This window comes from Synchiropus splendidus, chromosome 6 (genome assembly GCF_027744825.2).
Source record: "Synchiropus splendidus isolate RoL2022-P1 chromosome 6, RoL_Sspl_1.0, whole genome shotgun sequence".
Taxonomy (NCBI): Eukaryota; Metazoa; Chordata; class Actinopteri; order Syngnathiformes; family Callionymidae; genus Synchiropus; species Synchiropus splendidus.
The window spans coordinates 21,735,612-21,750,642 of NC_071339.1; positions in this window are offsets into that span (position 1 = coordinate 21,735,612).

A 15,031-nucleotide genomic window follows, 5' to 3' on the forward strand; every position below is an offset into this window, starting at 1 on the left:
CAGCCTAAATAACCTGCTGGTACCAATAATTGTATGATGGCATGGTTACGTGAAACCTCGCCACTCGCTGCCATAGATTCGACACAGTGTAATTGAGTAGTGGCATATTAAGTTCATACAAAATATTGCCTCTACAAATGCAGAATTGAGAATGTGAGAGTCGTTGCATAAAGATATATATCAGAAATCATATTTTCATGTTTGATAAAATATTTGCATCACAAACTCCATCTCACAACATCTGTCCACGGAGCTCTGGTGAAGTTATCCCTTCATTTATGTGTAGCTACACCCACATATCTTTCCAGCTGCTACAGTGTTTGGGTAAATATTAAAAGAAAAACATGCAACTTCCTTTGTAACTTCATGTCTCATGAAGCACGATAAGTATTCAATATTAATAACCCAATATTAGCATGTTTTCATCTTCTGACAACGGAGACCTGATTTTGCCAAATGTTTGCGTGACTGATGACATCATCAAACACGCTGTGAGGGAAAATGGCATCGACGACCGGGAGCCTGCTTGTGGCTAACAAGCCTTCTTCTTACTTCTTCCTTGTTACTACACAAAATGTCATTTTTTTTACTTGGTTCTTGTCTAGAAAGGGAATGGAGCCAGCACTGGTCCACAGCGCTTGCCTCACTGCAGCAGCGTTAACAGTAGATGCTGGATACTCGGTGACAATGCTGGGATCCTTATTTTGAGTCAAAAGAAATCTATTACACGTGAGAACAAGGACTAGAGCAATCTTGGAAGTCATTTGAAAGACAGAATGTATTAGGCATATAATGTGTAATGTGTAATAGATTTTTCTGACTCAAAATAAAGATCATTCATATATATATATATATATATAGATAGATAGATAGATAGATAGATAGATAAAAGCAAAGACTGTTAAATACAGTGAGCTTCTGTCTATAATCTGCCAGTTGAGCAATATAAATGTATCTGATAGTTTCGGCTCCTGCAGCTGTGTGGGGGACATCATCGTGGTGCGTTCAGTGTTCTGCTCCCTGCACCGCAGAGCTGCTCCCTGGAGGCCAGCGTGGCATTATGAGCTATGAGATCTGCTCCTCTTGAGCCATTTGGCCGGCTGCAGAAAAGGTTGCCACAAATCCGCCACGCATCGGCGGGAGAAGCTGTTAAGCGTGCCAGGCTTTTACAAGAGGGTGGGATTTGTTGATGTCATTGTTGTTTTTTCCCCCGAATAAATCCTGCGGCTATGTGCTGCTGTTCAATGCATCTCCTCTGATGAATATTGCATGAATTCCAACTTGACTGGCCAACATTCTCTGCTCCTTAATAAAATCACTGTGAAGAAGTGCAGTAAATTATGCCCTAACTGCAGTAGCATCGGTTAATTATTCATTAGAAGCCTCTCAGACAGTCCAGGCGTGCAATTCCTTTTTTGAATTAGTGGCTAGAGAAAGTTCTTTAAGGTGGAAATCAAGGCTTGTACGTACCTGTCATGGAAACAGATGTATGAAATGCAAATGTAATCTTATTACACGCTTCCTCTTCTTCTTCTTCCCTTTGCCTGTTTACACTGAGCCTGTCTCAAAATAAATGTTTTGTTCCGTGAAAAAAACATTATGATGGATGTGTTATTACTCTCTACCTGTGTACACCTATACATATACACACTTGGCGGAGGGAACCTGTTCAGTATTGCTATTCCTTGAAAACTACATCAGATCAGTGAGCTGAGCTCTGCAGTCTAGCGGTGCAAAGTCACTGGACAAGTGGTGAGCTTGTGGGCCAGCTGCCACCACTACAATATGCAACGCGTTTGGGGCAACAGACTTACAAGCTTCAGTGTGTTTCAAATGACATGTTTCAGGCAACATCTGTTGCATCAAATGCTGTAGGTCAGCGACTAACAATTATTTTGACAGTCCACTGGTCACAGATTCTGAAAATGAGTGGTCGACGAGTTGCCATCTGATGTGTACTGGCTGACGAAGGCACCACCATGTAGGATTTGTGATGTTGTAAATAATAAAAGTAACATCTGACTTACGACCTGCTCGACTTACGTCCACCTGTACTTATGATCACGGCCAGCAGATGCTTATTTTTTTAATTCAATGTCTGGCACCGCAGCACGTAGCAGCCCGGCAACGCGTACAACAGTTACCCGCGCGTCAGCTATTTTGAATGGCATTCGACTTACGTCCAATCCAACTTACGACCGGTTGGTTAGAACCGATCCCGGTCGTAAGTCGGACGTTACTTGTAATTAAAAAAGAAAGAAAAGTATGTTTAGTGTTGTACAAAATGTGTACAGTGTTAAATGTTTTGAAACTTCATTTTCAAATCTGAAGTGTTTAAATAAATAAAATTAATTCAAAATGCATCATGAAAGGTACATGTCCAGGTACAGGTCCCATATTTTCGACTATCTATCTATCAGACACAGTTGCAACCTTATTTCTTTGCTATATTATATTCTTTGCTAATATTTTTCCACTGTAGATAAATGGCTGTAATTTTACCTCCTTGATCCACCATGTTGACATTCCACTAACCAGCAGACCAAGTCGCATTTGGTATGAGCCTGCATGTCGACATTTAAATCTCTGTTTCGGACCTGTATCATAGCTGACCTTCACACAGGGTTGTTGTGCTACACCAGACCTGGGAAAAGTGTGGCACAGGGGCTATATGCGGCCCGATGCCTGTATTTTCATGGCCCCATTGACGTCAGAGCACCTCAGCAATATGTGTAGCATGTTTATGTTTTAAGACTAAATTTTTCTTCTTTTCATTGGGCATTTTGTTTGTCTTGTTCCTCAAAATACATTGAAGGAATATTGAAAATATGTTTTGAAATAAATTGCCTTTTTATCTGGAACGTCTGGTCCACAGTTATGTTGATTTACATTGAAATTAAATGCATCGGTTTATATTTACACTTCTCAATATCCTTACTTACATTTATTCTTTTTAGGTTCATTTTGTCATTGTTACTTAAGCACGTGTTTTGGATATTTTTCCATCATGTTTTGTAGTCACCGCTGTCTTTTTTTTATCATGGCCCCTCACAACAGTTACAGTTTCTAATGTGGCCCTTTAGGAAATTGAATTGCCCACCTCTGATCTACAGCCTGGTACCTAATTACCTCTCACACAAAGTCATTTCACTGGCGCAAGCCTCTCACCAGTATCCAAAATTCTACTTATATGTATCAAAAAAGACTCCATATCCTTGGCTCCATTTAAGCTTCTGCAAGGGCTAACATGCATATGGCCCACTTTTTTGTCTCTTGGCATTTTCCATCAGGGGCTGCCTCCTCCACCTTCACCTAACCTCTGCATCCCCCTTTATCACACCTATTCTTTTCTCGTCCTTGTTCCCCTCATCTATGAACCTTGTAGGATGCCTTCACCTTCTTCTTGTACCCAGTCGACCAAGCATCCTAGTGAGATGATTTGTTTTCCATGACACAGGAGGAGTGACCAGCCATTAGGCCATTATCTTTCTTTCTTTTTGTTGGTCTCTGAAGACGTAACTTCCTCATCACATCCAGTATTTGAGTTTCGATGGCTCTCAACTTAATAGAGAGCTCTTACACTGACCTCCAGTGGCACTATTGGACAAAAGAAACAGACAAACCTTCCTTTTCACGAGGCACTGTACAATGCTATTTTCTACACCTGAGGGAACTTGTCCTGACCAGGTCCTCAAACCTTCACACACTCCTTGACACCAAAGGGTCACATTGCTCATGACCATGCCCACACCAAACCACACGGGTCACATAAATTGAGTGCAATTTTCACAACCACTACTGACACCGTTGTCAAAGAAGTCAAAAAGCCCATGTCGATTTGTGGGGAACCGATCCCACACAGCTTGTAGATATGACATACACAATCTGTTCCTGAACGTCTCGAAATTTTAATGGGGAACGCTTTTTTATTTCATTTTTTCATTTCCTTCTTCTGCAGTATTTAAGCTTCAGTTGTGTCTTTAACTGAGGCGGCGCTTTGGCGATGCTATCCATTATTTCACTTTGGCGTTTTTATAACCCACCATGGGAAATAATCTTGTATTCCTCTGCACACTTCACTACGTTAACGAGAGGCATGAGTGCTGATGCCTTTTATTTGCAGCTTGGAGTCTCTTTAACTGTGGAAGCTTTATTGAACGTCAGAAACACACCTGCACTGCCGTCTGATGCTCCGTGCCTGACTGCGTGAGTGGGAAGTTCAGCTGCTTTGCATGGAACAATTCGAAGTCAATTTTCCAAACTTCCTCGAGCAGAAAATGAGCAGAGCGACACAGATAAGATGCAAAAGTGCGTTGTCAACTGTGTGGTTTATCTGCTTTATGGTGGTGCACAGTGCAAATCCTGTTGCGACAAGACACATATAGGTTCATAAATATTCTTCGATGAGCTAACACACGGCTCAAACACTGCCTCTCTTTTATTGTCAATATAGATTCCATGCAGACATTATCACTGTGCTTAAACACAGACCGCTTACATGCATTTATATCTGACAAAGATATATTGCTATTCATTTATACAGTAGTAAAACGAAAGTCGATTACAAACTGTGGTTCAGTCCATTCTTGACCGTACCCATGGTTAGCATAAGAACGCTGTTCTAGTCATTCACACTGATTTAATTCCTTGCTTTACATAAGAGCCAATAATGACTATCAATGACAAGAGGTTGACAGAGATCGAAGTGTCGAGCTGAGAGTTAGGGTTCAGATCAAACAGCAATGCCTTCTGGCTTAGAACAAACAACTGAAGATAACTGTTCCATGTCATAAGGTATTCCTAATATGGAGCCTACAATTAGGTTTAGGAATTGGGAAAATAATAATACGAATATTACTTCGACTAATAATAATCTCTGGTGGCATTTCTTAAACCAATAGGCAGTAGCTCACTGGTCCAACACATGGCACCATGGGGTCTGACAGGGTAATGTCATACAGATCCTTCAGTCAAGCTCATGGTCATGTAAGGTACTACATATACCTAGAAACATATCAATGAGAGTCTATGGTTGTTGCCATCCAACCCACCCTTCCACGGTGTGATATATTGACATTGGGAAAGTGGACTTTTTCGTCCTATACAGACGCCAAAGGCAGCCTTCTAAGCTTCCTGTGTAGTGATGCGCATTACGAGCTGACTTGCACTAGACTTGCAGTAGTTACTATTTATAACATCTTATGTCTCCACGACTGAAACGCACGGTTGTTTGCTTTTGAGTGGCCTTAAATTGACACTTTGCTACCTGTTAAACAAAAGGAGCGCCATCCCATCCCGTCCACCTTGACGATGAAGCTGCTTTCAAATGTCAAAATGTAATTCATTAACTCAATGACTTAATAATAATAATTTGATTTCTTTTTAATTCTTAATAAATAAATAATAATTCTAACAGTAGTCGCCATGCAAAATGACTTTGTCCACAAGGTGTCTCTCCTCATTAATATAATATCAAGTAAACAGGGCTCATTCTGGAAAGTTCTCCAAAATATATGACTGTGCAAACAATTATTATCGTCTTGTATTATTCATCACCCCTGAAAATTGTGGCCATGCAGGAGGTGAGGATAATGAAGGGGAATTTAAATGTTACGTTGAAGTTAGCGATCTTTCCCGTCCAGATAAAAACTGGGACTTGAGCCAGAGTCTCGTTGTGTAGCAGTGCTCTTGTCTCTCAAATTTTATCACTCAATAGACCTGCCATCTGGCTACTCTCAGAGGCGCAGAGAGACACTGATCCGAAATAGAAGCTGTAATAGAAAAGGTCAGGAGCAGAGTAAAGGCATCTGTAAAATCCTCCTCTGTAGGCATTGCAGCGGAACATGGAGACAGATTTAGTGCGGATATTTGATTTTCTGTTTCCACACAGTGGAAGTATTTGAATGACCGTACAGTCATTTACCGCCCAGAAGATCATCATCATCCATGTGCTGCGTACATGTAAAGGCCATCAATGAGGCGTCGATGTGGTCATGGCCACTTAGACACTTTAATTCCTCACAAAATCTGTTTGTGTCAGTGGTTAGCGGAGGATTGATCAGCTGACGCAGAAATGGTCCAAACCTCGTTCCACAAAGGTTCGATCAGACATGATGCCTCTGATCTATGGTACTGCAGAGGCAGGAATTGACCCTCATCGGATAAACCGCCCCAAATTGCCTTCCTGATGTATGGCTGGTTCTTGTTACTGTTCTCCCCCCTCTGTCAATTTCCCCAGTTCCTCTCAAGGTCAGCTCCCTCTCTCTTTGCTCGCTTCACTGCGCCGCTTCTCCTCTCATGTAAGACGACCATATAATATACAGGGATGTAATCTTGAGCAAATGAACCATGACCCCCCCATCGCTCATTTAGTTAGGTGCTTTTTAGGTTGTGTCAGTTCGTCGGGCAAACACCTTGCTTGCCAGGTGAGATGAGTCAAATTCTCTTTATTTTTATAAATACCTGAACTCAGTGTATTTGAGGCATGATACCCAGATCTTGAAAGCTTTTGTCAGGGCCTTTTCAATCATGTATTGTGTAGCTCTGGTACCACACTAATAAGAAGTGATATTGTACAGCAACTGAGACAAAAAAAAACCATCTTTTTTTATGGCAGAAACCTTGCGAGAACCTAACACTGGCCACTCACTGCACGGACTAAGTGGGAGAGAGGATATTTGTGTATTTCAAATATGATTAATGTTGTACTTTTAGTCAACATTTTAGTAAAAAAAAATAAATGTGTGTCATGCTTCATTGTGGGGGAAAAAAATGAAAAGTGTGCAATAAAAAGGCAGGAAGGTTAATTGACACAAGAACAGATTGCCTCATTCTTCGACAATTTAGAGAAACCTCCATATAATATGATGGAACAATGGAGCTGCCACCAACGGTTCTTTATGGTTGTGTGCACCAACTCTCCTGTGTGTGACGAACTACCCATTGTGCACACAGACCCAACAAGGAAAGACGTCAAAGACAGAGTTGACTCATTTCTAAAGGAATTTGGTTTTATAAGATGTACTTTTGAAATGAGTTCTGAGTGGTCTCTAAACACATTGGAGAGCTGCACCTTGTCTCTGGAAACTCACCACAGGGGATGAGCTTCTCATCTCAGGCGACTATGTGCTGGATGCCGGAAACTACGTGTACAGCACAACTCCACACAAACATGATAAATGCTGGGCAGCAAAGGGTCTGATCTACTTGCAGTTCCCCACCTCCCTGTTCACACAACACCAAAACTTTAAGACTCATTTGCAAGAGATTCATGCCACATTATGACCGTTGGAAAACATTTTCAATGAAAAATAATATCAGTATCAGTATACACTAGAAGTGCTTGAGGATCTTGGATTTCTCAGAGGGCCACATCTGGCCTGCTGGCCTTCTGTTGCCCACCACTGCCACTAACCATCGAATGACTTTGGGCTTTGTGTAAAAAAAAAAAGAGAACACCACCCTCAGTTCACACCTTGCTGCGCGATGAGTAGGTGGTTTTTTACATGTTCCAAAGACAACTAGAGGGGAGTCTCTCCAGCCGGCTGGGATGGGAACCACTGGCTACTACTGTACACAGTGCAAAGCAGAAACAATTTTGAAGTTGTCAGGTGTAAAATTATTTCTATTATTATATTAGTATGTCCAGTGACAAGGTTGAGACACTGTTAAAACAGTGACTGTGGCAGCAGGACTGAGGGACAAAAAATCAGAAATCATAGCAGATGTGGTGGAAGCTGCGGGAGAAAAGACTGCTGAGGAAGAGTAACAGATACACCGTGTAAAATTGACACAACTTTGACAGTGTTTATCTCATACACTGGTACACGATGGCCGCCGCCTGGTGATGTCATAATGTACTCATTAGATGAATGAAATTAAACTTGGATCCCAAACATTCAGATCACCATGAACACTCTGCTCTGATAGAGTATGCCTTCATCTTTAACACTTTGGAAGCTACAACATTTTGATAGTATGATGTAAGAGTGCTTAAAGGGTAAATGCGCAAAACTAGAAACCATTTAAATTTTGGATAATCCACCAGGAATACTGCTTTGAGTGGGATTTCATCTGTCACAGCTGTTGTGAGTGTTTAATATTTGAAGAAAAAAACAAACCAAATGCAAAAATGTTTTTTTTTTTTTTGTTTTTCCTTCAGAACACCACTGAAATAAAATCCCTTCTAAGTGATCTCATTTCCAACAAACCCTGAAGGTTTCTTTAAATATGTCTGTCCATTTCAGAGTTATTCTGTTTTCAAACCAACAAATAAATAAGACAAATAAATAAGAAAACAGGGCCTTAATATACAGTACAAACAGCGCCAATCAGTGGAGTGTAGTGGTAAGCATTTTTTTTTCACAGAATAATTACACTCTGGCTTGCAGCATTTGATCTAGTTTTTTATTTTGTCCGTATTAATTGAGTATTCTTTAATGGCTTTATCATCGCATGAAGCATTAAATGTATTCTTTACTTTTGTCTGGGCCACTCACTGCACTCAGAGTACCGCATGTGGCCTCTCTCAATTTTGAACTACACACCTCTGGAATAGAAGTATTAAGTTACACTTGGTTAAGTTACGCGTTCAAAGAGTACGGATTGTTTACGTGTGAAGTTATGAGGATAAATATACACACATGATCAAAACACAGTTATTCAAAAGAAAAAAAGAATGTAAAGCAACCCCAGAAAGAAAGTGCTGTGTGTATGAATGAAACACATAGTTTGGGAAACCAAGTCAGAGCGCTGCTTGGTTCCTCCCAAGGTAAAAGGATTGATTCACAAACCAGACAAAAGAGCCAAACAAAGCTGCTATGAGTGAAATCTTTATCAGAACATTTAGCTTCCGATCTCCTTATTGTGTTGCCTGATGACCCATCTCTATGTTCCTTCTGTTTCACCGCGTCTGATAACAGTGAAGTGTGTTCATGTCACCGTGCCGTCACTATTGTTCTGACATGCATGAGCTGAGAATGAAAATGCTGCTGTGTTTGTCTGGAGCACATTTGGATGCACAGTCACACTCTAGACAAACAAGTTTGAATTAGTGAGATTAAATTGTGTGATAGCTCTAATACACTGGAGTGTAACTAGAAAACAAATGACTTGTTTTTTTCTGTATTAATTATATGCTCCAATCAGTGTTGACACAGTCGTCAGTCATGTCGCACTTCCTGCTACATTTCATCATCATTTTGAACACGTTTGATTTGAAAGTCAAAACACCACATTTTTACATTCAGTGTGCATTAAACAATAAGCTTACAGTTCTGCTGCCTGGCTCATATTCTGTTTTACAGTGAGAAAACACACTGTGATGGGCTTTAAAGAAAGGGACGGTGAGCAGAGAGTGTGGCCTCAAGTTTCAAGGCTCCAATGAGTGTTTTCTCCCCTTCAGTAAGCCATTCAGCAGACTAATGTCCCCTTAACCGCTATCCTTGCCATGATAAATTACTGCCAAAACTTAATCCAGACGGAACTTTATAGAATTTAGGGCCCTGCTTCTGTCTCTCCGTGGGGGAAACAAGCTGCCAACAAACTGTTCCTGGAATGAAAGGATTAATCATGTATATATATATATATATATATATATATATATATATATATATATATATATATATATATATATATATATATATATATATATATATATATATATGTGTGTGTGTGTGTGTGTATATATTAGTGGTGGGACTTTAACGAGTTAATCGCGATTAATTAATTAATCACATTTAATCGTTTTAATTAAATTTAATTTATCAGTTTGCTCTCCAGACAACAGGGAACCTTTGTAATTGCACAAGTTCCTGGTCCACTGATCACGCTGATGCACAAGACACGTCGCAGCTAGGATGATAACAACAACAACAAACATGGAGGAATGAATGTCCTTGAAATTCTTATCAAATTAAAATTCTTATACAAATATTTTCAAGACATTAAAAAGGTTTAGTTTAAACAAGGTGATATAAAAACTTGAATATAGTCATCATCGTGATTTATTGTGCTATTGTCAAACTGCAAAATAAAATACATTTTGTTGTTTAAATGTATGTATGGGTCCATCATTTGATTCAGTGATATACCAAATTCATTCAAATACTTAAAAACATCATAATAAGATTCAGAATAATGACAGATTGATAAAAAAAATAAATAAAAAGTATAATATCTTTCTTAGCTGTGACCACAAAAGGGACGCATAAATAAAGACAAAAGGCTACCTGTGGTCCCATTGCCCTCATATGATCCTATATTTTATTTTCTCGTCTTTTATTGTATAATACTCTACAAGCTACTTACAAGTTACTTACAAGTAACATCACACTTACAACCTGCTCGACTTATGTCCACCTGTGCTTAAGACCACGGGCAGCAGATGCTTATTTTTTTAGTTCAATAGTTCAGCACATAGCAGCCCGGCATTGCGTACAACAGTTTCGGCAGCACAGTATCCCAGCATCTCACTCTGACACAGCCATCTACCACTACAGTACATGTAGGTGGAACTCCAACCCTTGTGTCGGCTATTTTGAATGGCATTCGACTTACGTCCAATCTGACTTGTGACCGGTTGGTCGTAACCGATCCCAGTCGTAAGTCGGATGTTACGTATATATTTTTAATTATACTCCCTCAAAATAAATAAATCATACTTGTGGAGGGTATAGAGGGAGCTGGTCTGGTCTTCTAGTCTGGTCTACATCATATTTTACCCATAGTTACCCAGATATTTACACATTAAAAAGGTGTGTCACAAGGAACGTGAAACTTACTTGGCAGGTTTATATAAAATAGATTTTGCACTTGCCTTCAGTAGTTTTTGTCTCACTTTATATTGTTTCTTCGACAAACAATTAAGTTAATTCCCCTTCACCTGAGCTCAAGGAGATTTCCGCTGACTATTGAGCTGCATGTTATTACTTTTGGAACATTGACACTTATTTTATACCACATCCGTGACGCAGCTTTCAGCCAGGTTGTGGTGACGTGCTGAAATTCAAGTCTCCCTCCGAGCAAAGAATGCGGTGACCATAAGTCCGTTGCACTGCAGATTACAGTGCTGTGTAGGAGCTGTGTTGAAAATAGCTGAGCAAATCAATTTTAATCCCTTCAGAGACGCCTTTAACAGCCTTTTACACCACTGCATAACCAGTCAGGACTAATGAAAAGAAAATGCTATCTTAAGCAGGGAATATGCCATTAGCTCATTGGCAAATAAGCCAATAGCCCGCATGCATAAATTAAAATAAGCATTTAACTCCTCAAGAGTCATTTCTCATTAATAGTTAATGGCAATGACAATCAACATCCCAACACTTTAGCGAATGTGAATCTTTTCCCACAGTTGTGTTTGGTTCAGCAGCAGGTCCTCGGTTTGAATCCAGCTTCAGGCCACCCTTTTATTGGAGGGCGCTCCTCCTGCTGTCCAAAAACATGTGGCTAATAGATCGCTCCAAAGCCTCGGTGGATGGAACTTGTGAACCCAATTTGCTTAGACTTTTTTTGGGGGGAGACGCTGAAGAACCAATGAACAGATTGTGTGTAGCATTTGAAGGCCACCCATTTCCATATAGCTCGAGGCAGCGCAGAGTTTGAGGTAAAGCTTCCCCTCCTCTGGTTGCTGGATTAGCAGTAGTGCTGGAAGCAGAGGAGGAAATATTAATATGATTTGTTTTGAAACATGATTTTTCTAATAACTTATTTAAGTGATTTCTTTTGATGCAAATACGCTGTGATACAGAAATGCATTTGAGATGTCGGAGTGCAATGAATTCATTATTAATGGAACAAGAAGACTTTTATTGCTCAAGGGCAAGTCATTTGAAGTCTGCGTGAAGCAAATGATTCCTTAAACCTTATTTAAATTAAATGTACAAATATGCAAACCGAGTCAAACTTACACACTCTGTATTCGCAAAGTCTGGTCGTCTCTTCCCTCTCTGCGATTCTGAATTTCGCCTCCTTAAAGCGAACATGCTGATGAAGCAACTCTGATCCGCACTTCATCTTATCAGCCGCATGTCAGTAAATGTCACTGTCTCCCCTGAGGGATGCCACATGAAGGCAGAGATAAAAACTGGTGAGGTTCTGATTGTACTCAGCCGCGCAGTTCCTGCAAAAGATAGAATCTTAGAAACAAGAGCTGCTGCATGCTGTGTTGTGATAGAGTTTAATCTGACTGGAGCACTCAAGCCAGACTCAAAGGGGGACGGGCTGCCAACAGTGAGTCTGCATAAAATTACTAGATATGGAATTAATGCGGCCTGACCACAGTCGGTCCTTCCACTGTCCCCGCCTGTCCCCCCGCAGGTCAGTCTGGAATTTGCAGTCAGAAGCAGTCAGACAATGCGTTGGTGCGCATAAGCAGCAACGAAAGACATAAAGATTTTTATGGTCCTCGCAAATATGAAAAGTGTGTACATCATTTAAGAAGGAAAACAAATATACTTCTAAATTATTTTATTCTGTTATATGGTGAGATTTGTGAATAATAATTATTGCATTATTTGGTGACTTTTCATGTATCTAAATAGTATTCTGCTCAAGTGAGGCATGTGGTCATAATATTTACATCGCTAAATGTCAGATGTACGGTAGTTTTAAAGCGTGAGGCCAAAGTAATATTGCTTCATAGTTCATCATCGTAAGGCTTTTATTTTGTGAGGATACTTCTGGGAAGTGGATTTGCCACACTGACAACTGTTCAACCGCAGCCTATCTACGAAGGAAGGGTTTTTGATTTGAAACGTAAACAACTCTTACTTGAAAGTTGCTCCAGAGACAGATGTTAGAGTAGTCGTAGGGTATATGTCTGTGGCATTTAAATTCAGACACGAGGAAAGTCATTTCAAAAATGGTTAGCTTCATTATTATGGTCAGTTTCAGTTGGTTTTATTGAGCAATAAACAAAGCGTGTGTGAGTCAATTTTAAAACAAGCAGCTCTTTTAAGTGTTCAAGTTTGACGATGAGATCAGTGGTATTAGACCTATGCATCTATTTTTATGGAATGGACAGTCATGTTCATCTTCTCTGTTTCACTATTTCCAGCTTTCAGAGAATTTATGGGACTCAGAAGCCACCAAATATGAGGTATTTAATTGAATGATGTTTTTATGTCCATTGTAAATTCAGAATTTACAAAAATAGATTGATGTCTTTAATGTAAATTCATATCTTTAATAGTTTTTTTTCGTACTGTTTTATGTGCTAATAAGCATTTACACACGGAACAGTGAGTCCAACTGACTCATAATAGCTATAGTAGTTTCACTATTTAATGATGTACTTTACATGTTTCTATATTTGTCCATGAGTGCGTTTGCAGCGGTGTGTGTCTTCTGGACTCAATCTAAAAACACCCCCTGAATCATTCGCTGCTAATGTTATTATTGTGAGTTTCTTGTATTTAATATTGAACCAAGGTCTCGCAGATTCCCTCCTGTCATCACCATTGATTCAGTTCATGCTGCATTTGCAACTAGTCAACTCGTTGTACTCAAGGGGGGCCACTGAAGATGTTCCTCATGTTGTCAGCTGTTCTCATCAAGCAAATTTGAACTGAGGGAAATTCTATAAACCTGTCAACACTTGGTGGTGGTCTGTGTTTATGTACTATTGGAATGTGAAATGGCGCTTGGCACTGTACTGTATGAAAGGAACAAAGGGAGAGAAAGATGTAGTGGAACCACAAAACAACAAAGAGAAATAATTTTTCACAAGTGGAAAGAGTTTGTTCAAACAATCTGCGCTCTTTTGGAGTTTGACACAATTTCACCCCTCAAGCCTTTGATGTGCACAATATCTGTTGTCCTGGTTAACCCATGCCACTTCCCAATATTCTTAGTGGCACTGATGGATCACCTCATTATGAGAAACAAGTGCCGTATAGAGCAACTTATCTCTTAGGAAGCAGATATTATTGGATATCCTCTTAAGCAAAGCATATTTCAACTTGTAGTTCAAGCAGTGTTTGAGCTCAACACATGACAAAAGGGGTGGAACAAGCATTGTAGTAAGCCTCACGTACCCCATAAGAACTGGGACTGTTAAATGTGGCACTGGCCAGATCATCCAGCTGTTCATAGTAAGCGCTGTTTGGAAGACCGCTGGCTGATTTGGATTTGTCATCGCTGATGCAAACACACGAGGTTATTTGCTTAACATATGCAGCACATTTTCTATTCCATTTCAAGGATGTGTGTGCTGTGCTAAAGTACCTCAGAGACTTGTAGAGCTTTTTGAGTTCCCCTGCTAAGAGGTAAGAAAGTACACTTTCTGTTTTGTTCTGAATCATTACGAGCACAAGTAATGTATTTGTAGTTGGTGTTTCATGAAAGTTGCATCACTCGCTGTGTGTCGTGGCAATGCCTATTACCCAAATGTCCCTCAGCAATTATTTAGTAAGCAATTCTCATCTAAATTAATAAGACACAATCAGTGAGTCTGGAATACGTGGGGTCTTAATGGAGGTCCTCGAGCTAGGCTGCAGGTAACACGAATGAGTATTAGTACAAGTGGAAGACATGCAAAACTGTAACACAACGTCACTGAAGCTGCGACTGCTGCAATCTGCAGCGGCTTAAGGATAAAGCCCTCACTGGGGGCACAAGGGCACATGCGGAAGAGCAGCCCTCTGATTTCAGCGTAGTCAGTTATTCACTTCTATTTATTTTTATGTTCAGATTTTCATGTATTAGAATCGGGATACAGCTCACTCATTTGCATTTACGGAATTTCTCAATAATAGCTGAAACTACACAAGTGATTCACAGGGTCCCCAGGAGTAATTGGATGGTTATGGCAAAAATGATCTCAACATTTTTTCTAGCTATGTGTAAGAGTGTTATTTACTCTTCATAAATACACAAAGCTGTTCATGTGGAATAACAAGGTACGAGAACACCTTCTTCAGGTAATATTTTGGGGATTGTTTCGGTTAATTCAAGCCTGCAGCATATGCACTCAAAAAGTTGACTGAAGTGATTTCTATTCTTTATTAAGAATTGCAAGTCCGAGTTCTGG